The following is a 9,015-nucleotide window of genomic DNA, read 5'->3' as shown; positions in this document are numbered from 1 at the left end:
AATGCATTTTGTTTTGAACTGGTTCAAGATGAACATTTTAAAACCTAAATAGGATACAAAGGAAATACAACTGTGCTGCCATTGCTGAAAAATCTGATTGGTTTAGAATCTGCTATTAAAATGATCCCACCCCAGCTTTTCAACAGAGGAAATCCATTTTTATCAGTTTCTTCAAATAAACACCCTGGTTTGTCAGCCAAAAGATTAGCTGTTCTTTTTTTCCCCCTGTAATCCTTTTATCGCTTATTTCCATTAGATACAGTTAGGAGATTTCCTTACTAAAATAACAGATTTTTTTTTTGGCATTTTCCTGTAGAGAGTAATATTCCACTTATACAATAAAGGTATGTAGAGGGCAATAACTGGCTATTTAAATCATAACCCAGCTGATTCCCCCAGCAGGAATTACCTGACCCCAGAGAATTAATAAACAAAATGAAAGGAGCTAGATCAGGTTGGGAGGCAGGAGGAATTTTGAGGTTTTTGAGATAGTTGCCTTGAATTCTGGAACGACCACCACAGGCAAGGCTGGAAATTGAGTTGCTTGGCTGTAACTAGAATTGTGCTAGGGTTTTCATGTTTTACCTCTTTTCAACCATATGTTGGGTGTGTAGAACCTTATCTTCTTTTGGCAGCTTTCATAAAGTTGATTTTTGTTTAAATCTTGGAGTTGATCGGTGGCCTTTTAAGACCCGCCTTAGCTTGGCTGAGGTGCAGACTTCCAAAAGTTTTGTTTGGTTTCCCTTCCTGTAGTTCAGCCCAAACCCTGAGGCAAGAAGAGGATTTCCCCTTCAACCCTCTCCTGGTACCTCAGAGAGCTGGGGCAAAAGGAAGAAACTGGTTAATAATGAAGAGATAGTGGCTGCAGCAAAAGGCCTAATTTTTCAGTTACTACTCAACCCCAGGCCCTGGTCACCTCAAAGAAGGGATTTTTTCCACCATGGGGCCCTTTCCTTATTGCAGTGTATCATAATTTGGCAGTGAGGAGAGAGATAGGGGCTGCCAATTGCAAAAAAATAAATTTGCTAATGTTGCTTCATTAGATAATATATTCACAACAAAAAATACATATAGAGTACACAAAATGCAATACTGCACAAACTGGTCCAATCAAGGGTTTGCGTTTGTGTGTGTGTGTGTGCTTTCTGAAGCTTAACATCAATGGGAGACGAGAGTTTGCACATCAACTCTGCACCGCTGATCTTTTTATTTACATTTGAGCATAATTAGCATGCTTTATATGTGACCAGCAGTAATGTTTTATTTGCACTACTCTTATTTGCCTGCAGTATCAAACAAGCAAAACATTGATGCAAACTTACCAATACATTCATTTGAATTTTTCTCCAGAACAAAGAATTTTGTTTAAAAAAATGGCAAGTACAAGATAGATGTGAGTAGTTTTCTTCTGTTGTAGCACATCCTCAACATCCTTAACATTCCTCTCAGCTATTAGGTTAAAATATTAGCAGCAAAGACATGCACCGGATAGACTGGAAAAAAAGTTTGAAAAAAGCACTGACTCACAAGCCAAAACAACAACAGTCCCAGTGCTCAGAACAACTGATACCAGCCAATGTTTGTTTCATGCTTGAAACCAAACAGCAAAACACTCCAAACTCAAAATACATCTTCTTTCCTCCTCAAACAATCAAAATGAGTCTTCCAAGGTGAGAATATATCAAGTTTAAATTTAAAGTACCCATTGCTACTTTCCAAGTTCTCATTTTAGAATTCTCCACTGTATCCATGAAGGCAGGTTTCAGTTTGCTCAGCTTTGCAAAGCCAGGAGAAATCTATATAGTATCCTTCATCCAAAGAAATCTTGGAGAATTTGCAAATTCCAAAAATTAAAATTACTACATTCTCCAAATTTTCCTGGCATTGGTAGAAAGTAGAGTGTTTTATTTTTTTTCTCCAGTGATTCAACTATTTCACAAGAAAGAAATAGAAGCTCTTGTTTAGGAATACTGAAGGCTGCAATATTTGCTTCCTTCGTAGAAGCCCCTACAGTTGCATTTACAGGAGCTGTTTCTCTTTTAAGCCATGTCAGGGTTTCTTTTTAATACTCCCACATTTTCTTTGGCAGACTATGAAAAACTAATTTATTGTATACCTGAAGCAGTATTTTCCTGAAGCTTCCAAGATGGAAATTCCAATCTGCCTCCTAACAATTCTACACTTTCTAAAAAAAACATACCTGAACTTCTGGTATTTTCATTGCCTGAACTTGTTCTGACAATGCATAGTAGTTTAGATCTCCCTTCAGAGTTTCCAAAAGAGTAATGGCTTTGTGTCATGAGAGCACAATGTTGCATTTTAGACTTTCCACCATATGGAAGCTATTTATCCGTGTAACTAGGAGAATATTTAACTCAACCACAGCATTCATTGGCTGATCCTGAAACAGCTCTCTGATGGAATCAGTACCTTGTAACCTGTTCATTTACTTCCTACCATCAATATGGATGTGACTTTTAGCAAGTAGGCTTGTACAAAGAGTTCCTCAAAACACTGAAGCTACAGTAGCCTCTGGAAGATTTTTATGACTGCTTTCAAGGGCTTCCCTACATTGTCTGCAAGGGTGTGCATGAAGTGCTCAACTTTCAACAGATGGCTTGGTGAATTTCATTGCAATATGATTAGCCATCCTTTCACAAACCTGGTTAGCCTCCAGAATAGGGAGACTACAAGTATATTCGAGGCACAATAGCTCAGTGGTTAAAGCTTTTCAGCTGGAAGTTGACGGCCTGAGTTTGAGACCTGAACACTGCCCAATGGGGTGAGCTTCCATTCCTGCCCCAGCTTCTTTTTAAAAAAAAAAATTATTTCCATTTTCATAATATACAATCACATGTATACTATACATAGCCAGTATCATATAGTATTAAAAGATAATTACATCAGTTCCTCTTGTCAACAATGCCCAGAAAAATAAAAACCCATTATAGCTCTTCTACTCTCCATACACCTCTTTCTACTACCTCTCTCCAACTTCCTATCTTCCCTCCATCATCCTTTCCTACCCTACTTCCCCTTCCTTTCTCCTTCTCCTCTCTCTACATTCCACTCCTCCTTATCCTCATCCTCCTCATCTTCCCCCCTTACCCTCTCTCCTATCCCTCTCTTCCCATCTTTCTTCTCCCTTCTGTTTCCCATTCCTCCTCTCATTGGTGTATTTCCGCTTCATATCAATATGCTTAAGATATCCTAGTTTTAAAGAAAAAATGATACTAATAGTAATGAAAATGTAAGAGAAGACAGTATACATGTGGAGTCAAATTACATTAAAATCTAACACATCTCATCAAACCTGATATATGACCCTCCCCCCCCACCCTCCCCCCAACCCCCCCCCCCAGCCTTCCCTCCCCCGACTTCCCAGAACCCGTACACGGTATAGATTTTTAACAAAAATCAGTCTAAAATATATTGGAAAAAAGAATAAAAAATTGATAACATCTTTACATTGAACTTAGCTCCTCCTTGCTAAGCTAACTTTAAACAATTTAAATCATTCCTGATCTTAATCATAAGCTATCTGGAATTTCTTAGTCCTGTATTTATTTTGTATATAATCAATCCATTTTTTCCAGTCACGTTTATATCTCTCGTTTGAGTGGTCCCTAAGATATGCAGATATTTTAGCCATCTCGGCTAAATTTGTGACTTTCAATGTCCTTTCATGAATTGTAGGCAAGTCTTCCTTCTTCCAGTGTTGTGCCACCAACAATCTTGCTGCAGTTATTAAGTGCAAAATCAAATTAATCTCTACAGCTATAATTACAGTCAGTAATTATACCTAACAAAAATAACTGAGGAGTAAACTTTATCCTTTTTTTAAGAACATTTTGCATAATCCACCATATTTTTATCCAAAATGCCTTAACCTTTTGGCAAGTCCACCATATATGAAAATATGTAGCATCGAGAGAACCACATCTCCAGCATTTGGGTTGTAGATTCGGATACATAGAAGCCAGCTTTTTAGGATCCAATGCCATCTATAAAACATCTTATAAAAATTTTCTCAGGTTTTGGGCTTGTGTAAATTTTACATTTCTTACCCAAATTCTTCCCCATGTATCCAACATTATTGGTTCTTCAATATTTTGAGCCCACCTTATCATACAGTCTTCAACTAGTTCTGTTTCGGAATCCATCTGTACTAATACATTGTATATTCTCTTTATATGCATTAAACTTTTATCTCTTATTTGTTTAAATAAATTATCCTCGACTTGCATGAAACCAATTTTTTGATCTGTTTTCCACCTGGCCTGTAGCTATCCATACTGGAACCATGTTTGAATTACCTTTTCCTCTTTTAATACATCTAAGGATTTTAGTTGTAATACACCCCTTTCTAGGGTAAGAAGCTGTCTGTAAATAATTATATCCTGTTTTTGTGCTATGTCCATATTTTCTATTGCATGTCTAGGAATTGCCCACATGCCTCAGCTTCTGTTCACCTTGCAGTTCAAAAGCATGTAGATGCTTGTAGATAAATAGGTACCACTTTGGTGGGCTGGTAACAGCATTCCATGGACTGTGGTGTATTGTAATGCTGGCCACATGACCACAGAAAGGGCTTTGGACGATGCTGGCTGCTTCAGGTAAGAAACAGAGAGGAGCATTTCTCCCCAGGGGGACCTCTTAAGAAATGGTGTAAGGTCCATGGTAGACAGCTTAAGGTAAAAGGTATGGGGGTTAGAGGAACTAACAACAGGATTAGGTACGGTGTTTCACACATTTACTATTCTATTGCTGAAATTGTTTTTCCTGCAATCAAGATTAAATAAAAAATTAAATTAAATTCTGGAAGATTCTTGCTACACCAGGAAATAAAGAAACAAAAGAATGTTTGAACAACTTCTGGTGGAAAGCAACACGGAAAAAAACTCTGAGTATAGCCAAGTACAGGCCTACTCTTTGGCAATCAGGACAATGAAACACCAGTGTTTCTCCATCCATGAGGCAGGGCAGGTCGATGGACTTTTCTTTGAACAAATAGTTTCATACAGCGATGGGTTTCAAAAAATTTTAGAACCTCTTCTGTAGGTGTGGCCTGCTTGGTGGGAGTGGCTTGCCAACTATGTGACCAGGTGGGAGTGGCTTGCCAGCCATGTGAGTGGGTGGGCATGGCCAACTTGTAAAATGTGGTGAAACTCACTTAACGACACTCTTGCTTAGCAACCAAAATGTTGACTCAGAAACTCTGGCATTTGGAGCACGCAAGTCTTAAAGCTGTCAGGATACAAGACGCTCACACCCCTACCCTTTAGGAAAAAAAACCCAGGGGTGTTCAAACTTGACAGCTTTAAGACTTGTGGACTTAACTCCCAGAATTCCTCCTCTCGCTCTTCATCTTGCTGATGTGCAGACGGGCAGGGGGAGGGAGCTGGAACCGGTTCTAAACGGCACTGTAGATTTGTGGAACCTCTTCTATAGAAGAGGTTAGAACTGGCAGGAACCCACTCCTGGTTTCATAAGCTATTTTGCTGAGAAAGCAAAATAATGTTTGCTTGGAATTAAATATCACGTGTTAGAACCAATGGGATCTTGCAGTGTTTTCAGTTTTGAAGACTGAGAATGTGGAAGAGTTCTTGCAGCTTGAATCCTGCCATTTGAAGGCTGACCAAGGTGGGAAAATTGATTCAGTAGATCTTAAAGCCGTATAACCAGTTAGCTAAAATCTCAATTTCAGCTGGAAGTAAAGTAATTTTATTTATTTATTCTAAAAGACCTCAAGGGGGGTCTGCTGTATGTTGGGGGGCAGCAGTTGTTGATAATGGCTACTGAAAAGGCCTTAGCAATTTTCATTTGAGACAAGTATTGTTTGATGGGGAAACATAAAACAAGACCTATAAAAATGATCACATTTTATAGGCAGGCTTATATGAGAGAAAAAGTTTTTCAGTTATACTTTAAATCTTTTAATTGTACCCAATCCACCCCTCAAGGAGAGCCTCAATTTAGATTTTTGTAGGGATAATCCTGAAACATTTTGACAGCAGACCCTCCAAAAGTTAATGGTGAATAGTAAATGTGGAGGTCAGGAGAAGAAACTAATTAAAAATATGAAAAATAATGTGTTTAAATAATGAAATGAAATGAAGTGTAAGACCCACTTTTTTGTCCTACCTGCTTTTGGATTAAGCTCCTCAGGTGTGGATGGCTCATGGTCAGAAAAGATGTTTGCATCCATGCTTTATTCTCAATCATTTGCTGCTCAGAGTTTATGATTTCCCAGTAGAGAATACATCTCTCTTTACAGGTTTCTTGCCTATATTACATATCAATAATGGCATGAGAAGGAAACCTCCTTAGATAATCCAATTGGATTCATTCTTTGATATGTATTTCATGGACTATATGCACCATTGTAAACTTTGAGCAGTAGCTTTCTTTTTCATGTTTGATAATATGTCAATTCCAGTATTTGACAGAATTTAAAAAATCCAATTTGTGAGCTGAACTGGGAACGGCTAGAATAATTAAATGATAAAGCCATCGTATTTCATTGTTATCTCCATAGACTTCCCAATTCAGGAAAAGAAAATTATGAATTTCTGTCATTTAAAAAAATATCCTAAGTACTAGCAGTACATAGAATACAATTCTGTAAGTACAAATACTAGGCAGACAAAAGGTACCATCTGTGCATTAAAAGGAACTGGAAAGTAAGACTAAGGGTTTCCCCCCCCCCTCAAATAATTTGCCTTAAAAATAAAAGACATTCTCATTTCTTCTCATTGAGGCTAGGGCAATGCAATAGATGGTTTTTATTTGTGTTTATAATCTTCCATGGAGATGACTGTTTTGATTAATATTAACTTCCTTTGTGGTAAATAGGGTGTCATAAGAGTTTGAAAGTCCAGGAAAAAGGTGCAACTGACTGGTTAAAATCTTGAACGCTCCAAACTATATTTCCTTGTGAGTCCTGGTGGCATGATACAATAACATTACATTTCATGGCTACCTATAGCATATAATTTACAGTAAAAAAAAAATATATATATTTCATTATTTACATATAAGTATATTGAACAATCAGTGTAATTGTCCTGGCATTTCACTTGCCATAAAAACCAAACTGAAAACAAATAACATATATGCTACGTAAACAGTGCTTGTGTTGTACAATTATTTTTAATCATCTTATTCATTCTAATACCACAATGCATATATAGATTTCCAGGCCCCCCTACCCTAATTTTTTCCTAATCCAACTTCCACCTCATGCTTCTAACCATTTATAGAATCTGTTCCATGTGTCATAATATTCTGTATCTCCTTTGTCTTTTATTTTTAACATTAGTCTATCCATTTCTGCACAGACTAGTATCTTCCTTATTATCTCCTTCTCCGAAGGGGTGATTTCACTCTTCCATTGCTGCGCATACACCATTCTTGCTGCGGTCAGGATGTGTAGTATTAGGTATATTGTTCCTTTATCATAGCCACCTGTGATAATGCCTAGTAGAAATAATTCTGAACTCTATACGTTGTCTAACCATTTTTCCTAACCACTTATGAATTTGTAACCAAAATTTCCATGCTTTTTTACAGATCTACCACATGTGGTAGTATGTGCCTGGTGTTTGCTTACATTTCCAACAGCTTGGGGACACAGTGAAAATGTTATTTGTCCCATAAATAATGTCCAGAATTTTTCCAAACAAAGAGGGGTAATCACAAAAAGAGATCCCAGCGCTGTAATTCAGACCTCTCCTACCTGCTACATGTTGTGACTCTTTTTAAAAAACAACAACAACAGTATTTTGCTTCTTCCTTGTTTACTGGTTGCTCTGGGATGCTCTATTTATGTTCTGTCATGTGAATGCTGTAATAAGATGAAGATGTACTGTCATTGTTTAAGTGTCAGCTAAATTACAGTTCCCTTCAATGTACTGACTCATTGGAAGTAATAGGAAACAGAGGCTCTCCCCTTTGAAAAGTCAACATGAAAAATGACATGGAGGAGGGGGCTTGATAGACAGATAATTGAAAGCCAAATTCATTTGAGACATCACTCTGAAATACTGTAGGCTTCTTTAGAACCAGTTAAAAAGAAGGATACCAAGCAGTAAGAGAGCTTTTCGATATGAATACACAGGCAGTGCTCATTAACCTCATGAAGAGGACAAGTAAAGACAAAAGGTGGAATCCCTATTCTTTCTACCAAATTGTTTCCTCCATTGCTTAACTCATCTGGAGTAGAAACCATTGCATGTAGTAATGGTAATGACTGGAACTAATTTATATTTTATGAATTCAAAATAAAACTTAATCTCCAGTCCATATGTTGCTATAATTAGCTTTGTATTTATACTACTGAGAGGGAGAATCATTTTTTCTGAACCAACTTAAGAACACAGCAGGAAGATGTTACCCCAAGCTTCCTTCTCCCCACAGGAATCCTATTTTCCACTGGATGAAGCTGCAATCCTGCTTTTTAAGAAACTCATTAATAAGTTTAGCTGCCTTGATCCTGTATGGGAAGCAAAAATGTTCTACCCCTAAAACAATTACTCTAATAGAGTTTTGCTCATTTCATCTTGGGGATCTCTTAGAATAATTGTTTTAAATCAGGCCTAAAGAACATTACTCATCCAATTCTCAGCAGTTTTGGGAAGCAAAAATAAGGAAGAATGATAGGGGTTGTATTTTGCAATTTCTGAACCATCAATCCATGTTTCCACGATTTATCAATTGTTCTTAGTTAAAACAAATAAGTTGTTCATTTGGGTTTATTTTAATATGGTTGCATGATGAACTAAGGCACAGAGTGCTCGGATTCACACATGATGCAAAGCCAACATTAAATAAACTACTCTATGCTGCAAACTTATCAGTGTCTTGTAGCATATTGCATCAGAAGGGATCTTTCTATTTTTATTCTTCCACATGTGGACTCCTGGTTTTTTTTCTTCAAATACAAATTGTTTGCAATCATGCCTTCAGGATCTCGTTTTTCAGAATGTTCCCTGTTAGCAGATATTTTTCTCCAGT

Source organism: Thamnophis sirtalis, unplaced genomic scaffold (genome assembly GCF_051295495.1).
Source record: "Thamnophis sirtalis isolate CommonGarterSnake01/CBP01778 unplaced genomic scaffold, rThaSir2_p1.2 scaffold_6, whole genome shotgun sequence".
Classification (NCBI taxonomy): domain Eukaryota; kingdom Metazoa; phylum Chordata; class Lepidosauria; order Squamata; family Natricidae; genus Thamnophis; species Thamnophis sirtalis.
Note: the sequence above shows the minus strand (reverse complement) of the source record.